Source organism: Schistocerca nitens, chromosome 9 (genome assembly GCF_023898315.1).
Source record: "Schistocerca nitens isolate TAMUIC-IGC-003100 chromosome 9, iqSchNite1.1, whole genome shotgun sequence".
Classification (NCBI taxonomy): domain Eukaryota; kingdom Metazoa; phylum Arthropoda; class Insecta; order Orthoptera; family Acrididae; genus Schistocerca; species Schistocerca nitens.
In genome coordinates this window covers 3,194,579-3,212,895 of record NC_064622.1, presented here as the reverse complement: position 1 = coordinate 3,212,895, position 18,317 = coordinate 3,194,579, and the positions used below count along the sequence as shown (strand labels likewise).

Below are 18,317 nucleotides of genomic sequence, written 5' to 3'. Positions count from 1 at the left end.
CCAAGTCCTACCACCTGTGATCGCAGGAACGCCCTTTATACACACACCAGCTCCTGCCGGTCAGAGCATGGGAGGTGGCGTATGGTGGTGGTGGTGGTGGTGGTGGTGGTGGGGGTGCTGCTCCTTTTCACCTCTTCTTTACCTCCCTGTCTCTTTCTTTCTGTCGCTCACTTCCCTACTGCCCACACAAACTTCGTGTAACTGGTAGATACCGCTGCAGGCCGGACACTATCCAGGTTGTCGCTCTTTGGCGTCAACTCTGTCTGCTCCACGCTTCGGAAGTTTCCGCCGTCAGTCCGGTTTGTTACACAACGAGAACGGTACATCTTGGGAGAACTTGTTTCAAGCGGTGAGTTGTACGATCGGGTTGAAAGCTCAGTACCACAAATCAGGTTTTTCTCTGGTCCGTGTCGAAAACGGGTTCTCGGAATAAACGCGCATTAATGCATCCGTTGGCCTCAAAAGGAGATCGTGTCTTGCTAGTTTGTATTCGTAACCCTCGTCCAGTACCGCTATAGCAAGGTCTATGTCAGAGAATAAATTAGAGTAGAAGCAAGACCAGCCTTCTCAAAGTGATACTCGAAAATCGGTCGTACATAGTCAATATTTTTCATCTTGTTTTTCCATTTTAAGAATTACCAAATTTACAGTATTCCGACACTAAGACAAAAAGAAAAATTACTCCCCACGAAGAAATTTTCGAAAGGGATGGAAATCGGTAGGTGTGACATACATGTACAGACAAACAAATGCTTACAATTTCAGAAAAATTGGATGATTTATTCAAGAGAAAGAGCTTCACGAATGAAGCAAGTGAGAAATGCATTGGTCTACCTCTGGCCCTTGCGTGGGCAGTTATTCAACTTCGCATTGATTGGCACAGTTGTAGGATGTCGACCTAATGGATATCGTGCCAAATTCTGTCCAATTGGCGGACTACGTCGTCGCTGGTTGGACGGCTCTACCCATAATGCTCCTAACGTTCTCACTTGGCGACCTTGAAGGCTAAGATGGAGTTTGTGCAAGCAGGAAGACAAGTAATATAAACTCTCAAAGTGTGCAAGCGGGCGTTATCTTGTTGAAATGTAAGCCCATGATGGCTTGCCATGAAGGGCGTAGATATCATTCGACGTATCGCTTTGCTGTAAGGGTGCCAAAGATGGCAACCAGAGGGCCCTTTGGTTGTCATCCGCAGCACCCTCATATGTAGCCCTGCGGTGTGTCGAAGATACTTAACCCCCCAGTTTTTGCCCATCATGGAAAGCCATTCTTGGCGTACATTCGAGAAGATAATGTCCTCGCGCACGCGGCGAGAGTTTCTACCGCGTGTCTTCGTGCTTGCCAAACTCTATATCGGCCAAGAAGACTGCCGGATCTGTCCCCAAGTGAAAACCTTTGGATCATTGTGGGCAGAGCCCTCCAAGCAGCTTACGATGTTGAGGACTAACGCGCCAATTCGACGAATTTTGCGCAATATCCCTCAGAAGGACATCGAAGAATTCCATCCATCAACGGCAACCCGAATAACTGCTTGCGTAGATGTCAGAGGTGGACCACCATGTTGTTGTCTTCCTCAATTTGTAAAGCTGTTTTCCGGAATAAATAATCTAATTTTTCTGTAATTGTAATCATGTATTTGTCTGTATATGTGCAGTACATCTACCGAATACTTACGTCGAAAATTCCGCGCGATTTTGTTGCGAAGCGGAATTTTCGACGTAAGTACCGTAACCACTTAACCTCACCACGCTGTATTTCATCGTTTGGATGTTACTTATTTTCACATAGGGCGCTTCTAACACCGTTTTTCTACCGTAGGGCAACAACACACCAAAAATACGTCGCCACAGTGGAATAATAAAAATCGGAAACGGATGATAATGTAAAGTGTATCTTGAAAATCATGTGAACAGCCGTCTGATGATTAACTTTCCAGTTCGAAACCGGTAACGGCGCTGTTTACCTAAATAAATAGCAGTGTTAATAGTGGGTGGTTGCTGTTTTCTTCTTTGTAAGAATTAACCTACATTATTCGACTGTTTATTCACAGGTTATGCTTTTGTATGTAACGAAGTGACGAGATCAGAAAACCGTAGCTAAATGCAGTTACAGTAGAGGCACAGTGCCGCCACTGGGTGCAGGTGAAGTTCAGACTCAAATAAATGTAACGTGTAATGCGTGAAGAGAGAGACTCATTTCACGAATGGCAAGTAGATTCCATAACAACCCCATTAATGCGTAGGAATGTACGTACAGAGCTGTTTAAAATGAAGAACCACATAGTCGTAGAAAAGCCAGATGTCTGAATAAGTTTCACTGAAAGAATTCTAAGGTCATTCTGTGCATCAAAGCGTAAGGTAGCAAACGAGGCCAGCATTCGATCGATTCATGGTTACCGCTCGTCAGTCTACTATTAAACAGATGATATTGCATTACACAGGAGAGGGAGAAGATCCAAAGAAGACCGGTGTGTTTCGCCACTATTTTGTTCAGAATGTGTGAGAGCGTCACGGATTTCCTGACCATATTTCAGCCGTTGACACTGCAAGTTATTGCTCCTTGCCAATGACATCTTGAGAAATGATCACGACAAAATAAGAGAAACTGAGAGGTCGTACGGAAAATTGCCGACAGTCGCGCTTCGCCGCCCGTTGCACGAACGGAGCAGGTGACGGGGGTAGTGGTAGTGGCAGCAGAAGTGCCCTCCGCTAGACACCGTTGCATTGCGAAATGTAATTATAAGTGTCAGGTCCCTGCACTCGAGTCATCAGTCCAGCACCGGTGAAGAAATGCAGTTTGGCCGGTGTGACTGATATCCACCGGTATGTTAGTATCGCGGATAGAGCACGGTAAAAGTGAAGTTAACAGGCGCGCAATTTCTAATACACAAGCACGTTTTTCTTTGAATCGGTTGCTTAGTTTCCATAATTGATCCACCTTCTATAAATGAATATACTATCCACAAACAGTTTCCACGGTCGACCAGTGAGCTGATGGAATATGCGGGAAGTGTGTGATAGTACAAGTGGTGTCGGGGTTCTATTGGACATGTCAGAAAGCATACATATCGTTTTTATCCAGCAGCTACTGTGAATAAAGACCAAAGGAATTGTAGGAATTTTCTGCAAGTGGGCACTGATTTACATCAATGGAGTAAGTTGAAAATTTGTGCCGGACCGGTTTCTCCTGTTCGCTAGGCAGATCAGCTGACCGGTACGCCATACGGTCACAGTGGTCACCCCAACCTCGCGGACTACACCAGCACGCCTTCCGTCACTCCAAAAATTCTCAAATTACACCAGACAGACAGACAGGCAGGCAGGCAGTACTGACGTAGTGCCGCTGCTCGTTAGTCTCATAACTTGCGGCATCTCGCAGAACCCCGTAAGAGTTGGAACTTGGTGTGCATCTGCAGTAAAGGTTTAATTGGCCGGCGTAGCCTTCATTAATTATACATGCCGCGTCCGTTCTTTCGGACACAACCTCGTACTCTTACGGGCACTATGTTCACTTCTACATGCATTTTGGTTTTCCTCCGCGCGATGGCATCTACCAGCAGGACAACGCAACGTATAACACAGCTCGCTGTGTACGTTTGTGATTTCAGGAGCACCGAGATGAGCTTGCCGTACTCCCCTGGCCACTAAACTCTTCGGATTTAATCCACTACAATCGGGCTGTTCGAGACATCGATCCTCAACCGAGAAACGTATCGCAGCTGGCCACAGCACAGGAATTGGCTCATGGCTCCACGTTGTTGTCGGTACCTTCCAGGACTTCACTGACTCTGTTTCTGCACGCGTCCAGCAACGGTCCGCGCTGCGAAAGGAAGTTATTCAGGCGCCTGACGGGTGGTGGGATCGATATGACTGGTCAATGTAGAGTTACTGTAAACTGTTGGAAGAAATTTGCTGATCCACGAGTGAAGCTGAACTCCAGAGCGTCATTTCACCATTTCAAAGAAGCACTACCTGAGGGTTTAGTCTATGTATTGCAACAAACAAAATCAGTTCGAATCTTCTATGAACCATATTAGCAGATACATTTCATTTTTTTATTTGTTGTTGTTCTAGTAGGAGCCCATGATAAGTTAATGTTTTTCTGAATTCGGTGGTGGAGTGAAGCACATTTTATGTGTGCTTGTGTGTATTCGTGTCCAATTCGTTCAAGTTTATCAGTGTTAACCCCTGTAAGCATCACTGTTCACTGTAGTACGCAGTAGTAATTTCTCACACAGTTAATCAGTAGGACGGTAACTGGTCTTAATTTAGCATTGCGACTGAAACAGTGCCTGAATATAAGGTATTTATTTGAAGAACTCACCATAATTGGTTATCTTTCTTCAGGTAACAGACAAACTTTTACTTATACAAGTGTCACTTTCGTTTCTAGGAATACAACGCAGTTTCCAATAAAGCCTGTTCTAGAGGCTGGCCCAAGTCAAGTCAAGCAAACAAATTTGTCTGCTATTAGCGTTCTATATCCATTTGATAACGCTAATATACCGGCTTCATATACGGAGACATCGCTTTAGCAGAAAAAGTCTCGTTTATTTTGAAGGTGTCACCATTCACGGACATCATTTCAGATGATGACAGCAGACCCCACGCGATGACATCAGTCCTCCGCCGTGTATGGTGGAACGGTCATCACGAAATCACTGTTAATGCTAGAGGGAGGATAGTTTGTCATTCCTCACGTGTCACTGTGATACGGTTAAGTGGTCACTAACAGGTCTTTGCCTCGCATTGCTGGTATGTGAGCAGTTAACCTTTCGCACACAACGTAAATAAAACGTAAACCCGTGGTTTTATTCGAGTTCATATTTTGGTATTCATCCACGTGGTAAATACGCTGGAGGGACGTAGTCTGTTCATGTCGGAACGCAACACATTACTCGTAGTCAGACTAATTGCATCTGTACAAGCACATGCTAAGTGCGTTTCTGTGTTAGCTCTTTTATAACTTGCCCCACACCTCCCGGGTCGGTTGATCAATAAAAGCAAGTCTTCTGTCCAGACTGTAGACCAATTAGATTCCTTTCAGAATATGCCGATGCAATAGCTCCGTACTTAAGTCATGTACAGCCACTCGCTCGACGAAATATCGTTTCCCAAAGACTGGAAAGTTGCAGATATCACATCAATATTCAACAAAGGTAGTGGGAGTAATCCAGTAAATTACAGGCCCATATTATTAACGTCGATATGCAGCAGGATTTTAGAACATATATTGTGTTCGAACATTATGAATTACCTCGAAGAGAACGGACTATCGACACACAGCCAACACGGATTTAAGAAACATCGTTCTTGCGAAACACAACTAGCTCTCTACACACACACAAAGTGTTGAGTCCTATTGCCGGCCGCGGTGGTCTCGCGGTTCTAGGCGCGCAGTCCGGAACCACGCGACTGCTACGGTCGCAGGTTCGAATCCTGCCTCGGGCATGGATGTGTGTGATGTCCTTAGGTTAGTTAGGTTTAAGTAGTTCTAAGTTCTAGGGGACTGATGACCTAAGATGTTAAGTCCCATAGTGCTCAGAGCCATTTGAACCATTTGAGTCCTATTGACAAGGGGTTTCAAGCTGATTCCGTATTTCAGATTTCTAAAAGCCTTTGACACTGTACCACAGAAGCGGCTTGTAGTGAAATTGCGTGCTTATATGACTGCATTCGTGATTTCCTGTCAGAGAGGTTCGTAGTAACAGATGGAAAGTCATCAAGTAAAGCAGAAGTGATTTCTGGCGTTCTCCAAGGTAGTGTTACAGGCCCTCTACCGTTTCTTATCTATATAACAGATTTATGAGACAATCTGAGCAGCCGTCTTCGGTTGTTTGCAGATGATGCTGTCTTTTATCTTCTAGTAAACTCACCAGAACATCAAAATAAATTTCAAAATGATTTATAAAAGCTATCTGAACGCTGCGAAAATTGGCAATTGACCCTAAATAATGAAAAGTGTGAGGTCATCCACAAGAGTGCTAAAAGGAATCCGTTGAACTTGGGTTACAAGATAAATCAGTCAAAACTAAAGGCCGTAAATTTAATTGAATACCTAGAATTACAACTTCGAACAGTTTAAATAGGAAACAACACATAGCGTTGTAGGGAAGGCAAACCAAAAGCTGCGTTTTATTGGCAGAACACTTAGAAAATGTAACAGATCTACTAACGAGACGGCCTACACTACCGTCCTCTTTTGGAGTACCGCTGCGCGGCCTGGGATCATTAACAGATAGGATCAACGAAGTACTTGGAGAAAGTTCAACGAGGAGCAGCTGGTTTTGTATTGTCGCGAAATAGGGGCGAGAATGACACGGACACGACACAGAATGTGGAATGTACATCATTAAAACGAAGGCGATTTTCGTTGCGACGGAATCTTCTCACGAAATTTCAATCCCCAATTTCCTCCTCCGAATGCGAAAATATTTTGACGCCTACCTACGTAGGGAGAAACGATCATCAAAATAAGGGGAATCAGAGCTCGCACGGAAAGATATAGGTGTTGGTTTTTTCCGCACACTGTTCGAGAGTGGAATAAAAGATCATTATTGTGAAGGTGGTTCATTGAACCATCTTCCAGGCAATTAAGTGTGATTTATAGAGTATCGATGTAGATGTAATTATTTTTTGCTTCACGGTATTAGCAAGAAGCGTCGTCTCATAAATTTATTTAACAGTTTAATAGCGAAGCACGTTATGCGGGAAGCCGTAAGCCTTGCATTCTGACAAACAGATCGTTTGCTTAGCGCAAGAGGCCTTGCAAGATGAAAAACAGCCCACGCGCAGAAACTGCCATGGATTGCAGGTGTGGCGTCAATCATGTTTTGGTACAGAAATAATCATAGTTCCGCGGTGAACACTTCATCGGCGATACATCACTGCCCTCAAAGGTACGATGGACATGAGCGTGCACGGTGCATAAATGGCCACAGACAAAAAAAGGAAATCTACGATTTTATTCCGGTTTAAGTATTAAAGACAGATTTTGATGTGACAGTGAGAAGAAGGAATATGGAGAAGAAAGAAATAGAAATAGTGGAAGAGGAGGTTCTGTGTGGCCACAGGAATATATCAACGTCATGAGCTTATTCCTTCCTAGGAGAATATAGCGTGTCTAACCTGAAGCCCACGATGACACAAGATATGCCAAATCCGTACATGTTACAAAACATGTATGTATGTATGTATGTATGTATTAATGTACGTATATATGTTCCACATCTTCTCGTAAACCATTGGATCGATTTCATCCAAATTTGATACATGTATTACCTACTATCTGGAAAGAAATATTGTGGGTGTCAGAAACAGCAGACCCCTACTGGGGTGGCGGTGGAAATGTGGAGAGAGAGGGGTAAGGAGGAGATGGACAGAAAGAGAGGGGGAGGGAGGAGATGACAGAGTGAGAGGGAGGGGGAAAGGTCCAGAAAGGAGAGAGGAGAAGATGGATGGACTGGGGAGGAGCAGATGGATAGAGGAAGGGGAGTAGACGATCTGTAGAGGGGGAAGAGGTGGTGACAGAGAAAGGACAGAGGATGAGGTGGACTGTGAGAGGGGCAGTAGCAGATGGAGAGGGCGGGAAAGGGGGGGGACGAGGTGGACCGTTAGAGGGGCAAGAGCAGGTGGAGAGGGAGGGGGGGGGGACGAGGTGGACCGTTAGAGGGGCAGGAGCAGGTGGAGAGGGCGGAAAGGGGGGGGACGAGGTGGACCGTTAGAGGGGCAGGAGCAGATGGAGAGGGTGAGGGAGGGGGGATGGGTGGGGGAGGACGAGGTGGACAGTGAGCAGACGGACAGAGAATGGGGACTGGAGGAGGTGGACAGGGAGAGGCAGAAGGACGGAACGGAGGGGAGGGGGGAGGTGGTGGTCAACTTGAAGATTCGAATAAATACGTACCCGAGCATCGCCAGTTACTCGGTGTGAAATGAAGCACAGAGTTCACATAAAACAGGAGGCATTTGTTTACAAGTGGCGGTAAGACATTCGTCTACTACGAGGTGCATTCAAGTTCGAAGGCCTCCGATTTTTTTTCTAATTAACTACTCACCCGAAATCGATGAAACTGGCGTTACTTCTCGACGTAATCGCCCTGCAGACGTACACATTTTTCACAACGCTGACGCCATGATTCCATGGCAGCAGCGAAGGCTTCTTTAGGAGTCTGTTTTGACCACTGGAAAATCGCTGAGGCAATAGCAGCACGGCTGGTGAATGTGCAGCCACGGGGAGTGTCTTTCATTGTTGGAAAAAGCCAAAAGTCACTAGGAGCCAGGTCAGCAGGTCAGGTGAGTAGGGAGCATGAGGAATCACTTCAAAGTTATCACGAAGAAACTGTTGTGTAACGTTAGCTCGATGTGCGAGTGCGTTGTCTTGGTGAAACAGCACACGCGCAGCCCTTTCCAGACGTTTTTGTTGCAGTGCAGGAAGGAATTTGTTCTTCAAAACATTTTTGTAGGATGCACCTGTTACCGTAGTGCCCTTTGGAACGGGTAAGGATTACACCCTCGCTGTCCCAGAACATGGACACCATCATTTTTTCAGCACTGGCGGTTACCAGAAATTTTTTGGTGGCGCTGAATCTGTGTGCTTCCATTGAGCTGACTGGCGCTTTGTTTCTGGATTGAAAAATTGCATCCACGTCTCATCCATTGTCACAACCAACGAAAAGAAAGTCCCATTCATGCTGTCGTTGCGCGTCAACATTGCTTGGCAACATGCCACACGGGCAGCCGTGTGGTCGTCCGTCAGCATTCGTAGCACCCATCTGGATGACACTTTTCGCATTTTCAGGTCGTCATGCAGGATTGTGTGCACAGAACCCACAGAAATGCCAACTCTGGAGGCGATCTGTTCAACAGTCATTCGGCAATCCCCCAAAACAATTCTCTCCACTTTCTCGATCATGTCGTCAGACCGGCTTGTGCGAGCCCGAGGTTGTTTCGGTTTGTTGTCACACTATGTTCTGCCTTCATTAAACTGTCGCACCCACGAACTCACTTTCGACACATCCGTAAGTCCATCACCACATGTCTCCTTCAACTGTCGATGAATTTCAATTGGTTTCACACCACGCAAATTCAGAAAACGAATGGTTGCACGCTGTTCAAGTAAGGAAAACGACGCCATTTTAAGTATTTAAAACAGTTCTCATTCTCGCCGCTGACGGTAAAATTCCATCTGCCATACGGTGCTGCCATCTCTGGGACGTATTGACAATGAACGCGGCCTCATTTTAAAACAATGCACATGTTTCTATCTCTTTCCAGTCTGGAGAAAAAAAAAACGGAGGCCTTAGAACTTGAATGCACCTCGTAAAACCAAAGAGATGCAATAAACGCGTCATGCAAGCCGATGAAATACAACCGAACTTTATTAATAATTAGCTATCACATCCTATCATGTAATATATTTCGGCTACAGCCATCATCAGATGCGGTTTTCACAGACAAAAGTAGTATAAAAACAAGAAATATTATGTGTATATTGACAATCAATAACAGTAAAAATTCACCCATATAACTGAGAACTTTCAACCTGATATTCGGTGTCAATATGTAGTAAATCCTATGCTGAAGCAAGGTGTCAACTGATAAAGCGATTCTCTGGTTTACACATGCACAGATGCAAGCAGTATGACTGAAAGTACCTTTCTACGTTTTTCTGATCATGTACATGTAAAAACGAAACTTCGTGGCAGATTAAAACTGTGTGCCGGACCGAGACTCGAACTTGGGACCTTTGCCTTTCGCGGGCAAGTGAGGACGGGTCCTGAGTCGTGCTTGGGTAGCTCAGTTGGTAGAGCACTTGCCCGTGAAAGGCAAAGGTCCCGAGTTCGAGTCTCGGTCCGACACACAGTTTTAATCTGCCATGAAGTTTCATATCAGCGCACGCTCCGCTGCAGAATGAAAATTTCGTTATGTAAAAACGACATGGAAAGTGCTTAAAACTACAAATACAACCAGCTAATATACGAAACATTCTTTCGTAATACTGCAGTGATGGGTCATGTTCATCATTTCAGTAGTACAGTTCAAATGACAGCAGCAAATACGAACGGAGTCAGTTAAATATAACCACATTCATTGTGTTTGTTTGATGAAGATATAGTTTTATTTACAAGTTGGCTCTAAACTAAACGCTATTTTTAACGTGCCATACACGTTTCATTCCTTTTTATGAGGCATATTCAGTGGCCTGTAATACACGTTTGTGCTCGTGAGTAATAAATGCGTTATACTGTCCTTAAATATTTGTTACTGCGTTTCAGTTTTCTGCTATACTCTCGTTGATAGGTCAGAGAGAACTTTTCGTAGCACAAGTTTCGTGAGTTTGTCACTATTTTTTTCCTATTACAATTTGTGATCTTATTGATGCATACGTGCCGTCCTGGAGTTGTACTTAGTCTGCGAACCCAGAATGTCGGATTTTCCGCCGTTTTACGAACACGTTTCCACTTACCACTACATTCCCACTGTTCACTGCGTTTTGGTTTTTGCTGCATATCCGACATCCTGAATATGGAGACGAACTAATTACCTCTCCAGAACGGCGCATAGACACTAATAAGATCACTAATCGCCTAAGTTGCAATAAATGGTAATTTAACTTTACGAAATTTACGTTACAAAAAGTTGTTTCTCGTCTAACAACAAGAGTATAACCAAGAACTGTAATGTAGTAACAAATTTGTAAGTATTATGTAGCGCAACTATTACATACGAAAACAAACATATATTACAGGCCACTGAACATGCTTGACAAATAAAAAGGAGTGAGACGCGAACGGCACAATGCAAATAGCCTTTCCTTTAGCTGCATTAGAGGTACCACGTCTCCAAGAATACAGAAGCAACTAAGGAACGACGAAAAACATCAAAATTGCCAAGTATACTAAAATATTACTTGTGTCCTAAATTAAAATATCGTGTGATCGAACTCCCTGAAACAAGTTCTCTGAGATAATTTAGTACACAAAATACCGTGAAGTGATCGCGACGCCATTATTCGTGAGGTTCATAACGTTAGCGGCATCGTGCAAGAGAACTGAACTCGTGGTCAGGAAGTCACGTGACAGGATCCCCACGTTTCCTTTTCATAAAAGGCCTGTGTTCTTGCTCGTACACCATTATAGATGCTAATTCCCACACCTTCGTTCCTATTTAAGCTATTTCTGTTTTGTCCTTTTTCCCGGTTATCTTAAACTTAGATTTTATGGGTGCCAAAAGCGACATGTAATTACAAAATACAATAAAGTAACCCATTAAACAACACGAATTTTAAGCGAGGTAATGTTACTACCTTCAGTCGTGCCCCTTGTCTTCCTTACTTTCAGACACATTTCTATTAAACGTTTTCCGTGTCTCTCAGATCTTGAACATACAAACTAAACAGAAAGCAATGCAAAATAAATTTCTGCCTTAATCATATTTAAAGCATTCTTGTTTTTTCTTGATTGTCCTTTTCATTATCACCACCATTGAAATCTACAATTCTTATCTAGCTTAGAAGTAAAGAATGAAGTTGAAACACGACTGTATCGCAAATCTCTGGAAGGAACGTAAAATGGCCAACTTTCTTACTGCATGTTTCGATATTTAGAATTCCGCGTTTAATTCATTTCCGTTTTTGTATCTAGTGAGTACAATGTCGAGCCTGTAGCATGAACAGGGGCGAGGCAGTGTTATCTCTGTGCAGGAAACTGCGGTGGAATGTACTGAACGTGGTTGTGCTAAGTGTGCAATCGTGGCGTCCAAAGAGTACACCTGACAGAGTCAGCGTGCCGATATTTGTTGTTCTCACGGCGGATCGATACCTTTGTAAGAGGAAAGAAACGATGCGGTCGCGTTTTCTGTTACAGGTACCAGAAGTTCATAGTACGGAAAGCCTGAATGCAACTTTACGTTCTGATTCCGTATCACGCGTCTACATTCAGCTGGATACCCGAAATTTAATTCGATCCGTCATCTTCCTTATTATTCATTTAAAGATCTGTTGAAGATAATTTCCTGTGAAGGAATTTCGTACGTAAGTTGCTTGTAATTTCGTTCAGTAAAACTTCGCCTCCCTATGGTTATAAATCCCACATATGCAATCTTAATCGCCTTGAAACGATTGGAAAAGAGGTGGCAGTGTGTATTAATTGCCAAAAGATTGTAATTTAAAATAAAGATATTTTATTTCACGTCTATGGTGACCAACTTGTAGGCCCTCGGACTACCGGATTCGGTCAGCAATGACTATCTTCAGATCTGCAGCAAAATATGGGAAAAATACAGATACAACTAGCAGATTGTCTACAGCTTAAAACTGTAGCAACTGTGACAAATACTACATCCGTCAAACTAGCCGCTTTTTTTTTTAACGTAATGTTTAAGGAACATTCACAGCCACGTAACCAAACTGCTATGCGACAGCATCTATCACAAACTTGTTATCCTACAGAGAATATGAGAACAGTTTGCGTATTCTCCACAAGATGGAAAAGGGCTATGATTTTAACTTGTTGCAGGATCTTGATATTTAGAGAGTGAAAAAGCAGGAACCAACGAAAGTGCTCGACTGGCAGAGCGATTTTGTCCTAATTCTCCCTTTGTTTTATTTGGCAGTGTTCCAGTTTTTTTTTTTTTGTTTTTCTTTATTGTGATTTCATTCCCGTGCCCCATATGGGCAGGGGAGGGCTGTCAACGGCACAACCCGCTGCTCTTCAGCCGAGTGACATAACAACTTAAAATAAGAATAAAATGTTACATACATAAGGCTAGAAAGGGGAACTTAAAACAGAATAATGGGAGAAAATGGAGGTAAAAAAATAGACTAACACAGAGACGTTCATGGAGGACAGTTAAAAGTCACCTGAAAGTTAAAAAACACAGTTGGCGAGTCTTCAAAACTAAGAGAAGACACTGAATGGACATGCACACGTTAAAAGTCGGCCACAGTAATAAAAACACTCCGGAACAACACACTTAAAACCCACGTGGAGCACACACGACGAAGAATAAAACTGCCAGGCGGGACCTGCCAAGGGAAAGGGCAGAGAGGATGGAAAAGGAGGGGAGAGCAAGGGGCAGCAGGGGAAGCGGCGCGATGAAGAGAGGAGGGGCATCACTGGGTTCACGAAGAGGCAGGAGACACGTGGGGCGGGAGAGGAAGAGGGAAGACAGGGCAGGAGGGAGCACAGAGACACTGAAAGGAGGCACAAGAGATGGAGGGGATGTAGGAGGGGAAAGCCGCTCAGGAGGAGAGAGGGGGAGGAGAGGGAGCCCTGAGGAGGAGGCAGGAAGATGGGGTTAGAGTTGGTAGGAAGGGTAGATGTCAGGGCGAAGCTCATCATCCGGGAGGGGTAGACGGTGGAAGTTGTGTTGGGAAAGGAGATGGAGGGTGTGGAGATGGAGAGAGGGAGGGACACAATGGTAATGGCGCGGAAACTGGTTGGGGGTGGAGGGGAAGGGAGACACCAGGGGGTGAGGGGGATCAAGGTGGTGGACAATATATACTGTGCGGATGTGTTCGAGGAAGAGGAGGAGGAGGAGGTGGGGGAAGGGGACGAGGACGTAGAGGATGCGCGTGGGGTACGAAAGGGGGATGTGGAAGGCGAGGCGGAGCGCATGGCGTTTGAGGATTTGGAGGGCTTTATAGAACCGGGGAGGGGCGGAAAACCAAGCGACGCTGGCATAACAGAGGATGCGGTGGATCAAGGATTTGTAGGTGTGAATGATGGTGGAAGGATGCAGACCCCATGTCTGGCTGGGCAGGAGTTTCAGGAGGTGGAGGCGGTTGTGAGCTTTGTTTTGGATGGTAAGGTGGCGGTCGAGTGTGAGGCCAAGGTATTTGAGGGTAGGAGTGAGGTGGATAGGATGGCCATAAATGGTGAGGTAGAAATCATGGAGGTGGAAGAAGTGCGTGGTGCGGCCTATGAGGATCGTCTGGTCTTGGAGGTATTAACACGGAGGAACCACTGGTTGCACCAAGTGGTGAATTGGTCAAGATGGGTTTGGAGGGTACGTTGGGACCGTTGAAGGGTAGGATAAAGGGCTAGGAAGGCGGTGTCATCAGCGAACTGGAGAAGATGAACAGGTTTGGAGGGTACGTTGGGACCGTTGAAGGGTAGGATAAAGGGCTAGGAAGGCGGTGTCATCAGCGAACTGGAGAAGATGAACAGGAGGGGGAGGTTTGGGCATATCAGCAGTGAACAGGAGATAGAGGAGAGGGGAAAGGACAGAACCTTGGGGCATGCCGGCAGAGGGATAGAAAGTACGGGAGTCTGAATTGTGGATAGTCACATAGGAGGGACGATGGGAGAGGAAGGAAGCAACGAGACGGACGAAGTTGATGGGGAGAGCATAGGTGTGGAGTTGGAAGAGGAGCCCGGGATGCCAGACACGGTCATAGGCGTTCTGGAGATCAAGGGAAACAAAGATAGCGGAGCGACAGGAGTTAAGTTGGAGGGAAAGAAGATTGGTAAGGTTAAGGAGCTGGTCGTCAGCGGAGAAGGAAGGCCGGAAGCCACATTGGGTAAGAGGAAGGAGGCGGTGCTGGTTAAGGTTGCGGTGAATACTGCGAGAGAGGATGGCCTCGAAGACATACTGAACACGGTGAGGCAGATTGGACGATAGGAAGAGGTATCAGAGGGGGGTTTGTTAGGTTTAGGGAACAGCAGGACACGGGAAGTCTTCCACAGGTCGGGGTAAAATCCAGTGGAGAGGAGGACATTGTACAGGGTAGAAAGGACAGACAGGAAGGATGGAGGGGATTGCTCGAGGTGACTGTAGGTGACGCCATCATGACCAGGGGCAGTGTTGCGTTTGGAGCGGAGGACGAGTGTGATGTCTCGTGTGGTGATGGGAGTGTTGATGTCTGAGGGGGGTAACCGATCCAAGTACTGGAAGCTAGGGGCGAGCGGTGGGGGGGGGGACAGAGGTGTCAGTGCGGTCAGTCAAGGATGGTGGGGAAGAGGGAGTAATCAAAATGGGGATCGTCAGGAATGGAGAAGACTTCGGATAGGTGGGAAGCAAAATGGTTAGCCTTACTGAGGTTGTGAGGAAAGGGTCGATCGTCATGGATGATGGGGTAATGCGGGGTGGGATGGCTACCAGTAAGGCGGTGGAAAGCTGACCAGTACTTGGAGGAGTTGACAGGGAGGGTGGAGTTGAGGCGTGTGCGTGTCTGGCGCCAGACCGGGCGTTTATTTGCTGTAAGGAGGTTCCGGATATGTCGCTGTAATTGCCGGTGGCGGGTGAGAGTATCCCGGTCACGAGTGCAGAGGAAGGAACGGTAGAGCCTGCGGGATTCACGCAGGAGAAGGACGGCCTGTGGAGGGAGCGTAGGGCGGTGAGGGTGGACGAGTTTGGTAGGGACATGAGCCTCCACACACAGCGTCAGTGGTGGTCTTCTGAAGGAAGGATTTGACAGTGTTCCGGTTTAGAACGCCTCTGTTTTATTTAGCCTCACCTATTATAGGATGCTTTACCTATGTACTTCGTTTTCTTACGTTGTGCGTACAACTGTAGTGTTTTCTTGTCCCTTCTCTGTTTATATAATACATTTCAGTAACTAGGTAATGTAGCTCATGCACTAGTACGGAGTTTTATAATTTTTTTCTTGTGAGGGCGTGCCTGTACGGCACTCTGGGGTTAGCACCAACAGAGGGCGCTGATTACGTGCTGCAGTCTGTTTTCATTGATTGAGCTTCTTTAGCTATTTGTTTTTTTAATTTTCATATTAGCCTGTGTACTCGGAAAGCTATTTATTATTTATGTCATTATGTTCAATATCGCAACTTGAGCATATCTCAGTTACTGTTTCTTAGCTTTTTCCTTTTCAACAATCTTAATTTTTTTTTCGTGTTTTATTTCATTGCTTCTTGTCACTGTAATGTCTTTTACACCTTATTAGACCACTACAGGCTTCACTCTGCCCCCCCCCCCCCCTATGAGTCCTCTACCTACTTCGGTCCCCCCCCCCTTTCGTTTTTCCTCTCCTCCCTCCTTGTTTTCCCCCTCATCTGTCCAGGTCGTCCACCCCCACCCCCCCCCCCCCCCATCATCCCTTGGCAATGGTGTGTCCTCTTTGTGCCGACATTTTAGTGCAGTGTTTCAGTGTTGTGTGTCTTTTCCGAAGTGTTACGAACGGAAATCATACTGTCGCTGGGTGTGATTTTTATATCTCTTACGAACAGAAACCAGACTGTCGCCATGTTTAATTGTTTGTCTACTATTTTACCTGTCTGCTTCCTGTGTATTTTATTAGCATTGCCAACCCTTTGTTTTATGTTTTAACTTTCCACAATTTTCCGCCGTTTTACAATTTAAGTCACCGTTTTATCGCCTGCTTTTATTGTTTCTTATCTTCTTCCTACGTTTTAAAAAGCCTGTAGGCTGAAGAGCAGCGTACTAAGCTGCTGCCAGCCCGCCCCCTTAGGGGGGAATCGAAATTCAATAAAGGAAAAAAAAAGAACTTCACTGACTGTATCCTTTTTATTTTACATTGCACTATTATCATCGAAATGTGTGTGTTCGCCTACAGTAGCGACATCTGACGAGCATGCAACACAAACATTTTGTTGGCTACCGTACAGCAGCTTGTTTGTAACAGTAGGGCTGCTGACAAGATGGCTCTTGTATACACTATTATGTATATATGTGTGTGAGGATGTTGCGCTGATTTCGTGTTTAGCATTCGATGATGCCACTGGGGCTCCAGTATATTGGAACATGTTTTTCATAAAACAGTATGCCCCATCATATTTAGAGCGTATGAATGCACATGTATGTCTGCAATACTTTGTGCCGTGGTCTATTTTATTGTTTTAAGCTGTAGACAATCTCCCAGTTGTATTTGTGTTCTTTCCCATGTTTTGCTGCAAATCTGAAGATGGTCATTGCTGACCGAAACCGGTAGTCTGATAACCTACAAGTTTGCGACCATAGAGGTGAAATAAAAGAAATTTATTCTGCATTTTCGAGTCACTGTTCAACTCGTGACCGTGTCTCAGCTTGTGTAGATTGTAATTTGATTAGAAAATGTGGAAAACTGTCTCTTACTGGGGGTCGGACGTTGCAGATACATCATGATAACGCTAATTAAAGTCCTAATGTGAGGCCGTGAACTATTGTTCGATTGTGACTGCCCTTCCGACATCATTACGTGTAACTGAGTGGTAAAAACTCTTACTCATGGTGAGCACTGATTGCTTTGTCATTCATACGTGTTTATTTTACTTATTTCGCCAGTGTTCTTAAATAATAAGGATGCAGCATCAAATTATTTGTCTCCACATTTACACGAACAAACAGTGCAGTGGACTGAGCACAAGAAACATCGGTTCTGTCATTTATGCTGCTGCAAATGGAGAGATGACGCCCGCTAGCACATTGTCTGTGGTAACAAAAGGTTACGGGTTTCGCAAGCTGTGGTCAGACCAGTATGTTATTTATCTTGATAGCGACGTGTCGGCCACCTAGTGTGAAATGACGTAATCAGAAATGAGGTGATGCATACTGTGTGTGTGTGTGTGTGTGTGTGTGTGTGTGTGTGTGTGTGTGTGTGTGTGTGTGTGTGTCCACACGAAGGGGCGGGCTATTTTTCTTTTTTTCTGGATGAACAACGATTGAGTTAGAGCGAGATAATTAACGAAAGGTAGAATGACTACGTGTACCATTTCATAGGTGCTAAATAGCTGAAAAAACTACCACATGAGAGAAACTCCCCGATGATATTCGACTGCAAACTGGAAGTTAAAATGGCTCTGAGCACTATGGGACTTAACATCTGTGGTCATCAGTCCCCTAGAACTTAGAACTACTTAAACCTAACCTAAGGACATCACACACATCCATGCCCGAGGCAGGATTCGAACCTGTGACCGTAGCGGTCACGCGGTTCCAGACTGAAGCGCCTAGAACCGCAAGGCCACACGGGCCGGCGGAAGTTAAAAAACCGTAAACTTGTAACGTTACGCGTATGCAGGCGAGCAGATCAGCCGCCTACAATTACTTCAACGTGAGTTGGATTTGTTTACGAAGCTGTGCGGTCCCAGGGCTGATAGCGGCTACTCCAGGTGAGCCACGTGCGTTAGCAGAGGACCGGATGTGGGGAAAATCCGGAAGCTGGGAATTTTGACGGCTGTTCACTCGCATGTCCTTTTTGCTGGAGATGCTTACAAGGGAACCTCCCCATCGCAGCCCCCTCAGATTTGGTTATAAATTGACACAGTGGATAGGTCTTGAAAAACTGAACACAGATCAATCGAGAAAACAGGAAGAAGTTGTGTGGAACTATGAAAAAATAAGCAAAATATACAAACTGAGTAG

General features: G+C 45.2%; 1 non-coding gene across 1 annotated transcript; it reads left to right on the top strand.

Moving 5' to 3' along the window:
- The first annotated feature begins 9,783 nt into the window (after nucleotides 1-9,783).
- Trnas-uga (transfer RNA serine (anticodon UGA)) lies at nucleotides 9,784-9,858 on the top strand. Its single transcript has one exon. It is a non-coding gene; the product is annotated as a tRNA-Ser (tRNA).
- Nucleotides 9,859-18,317: the final 8,459 nt, after the last annotated feature.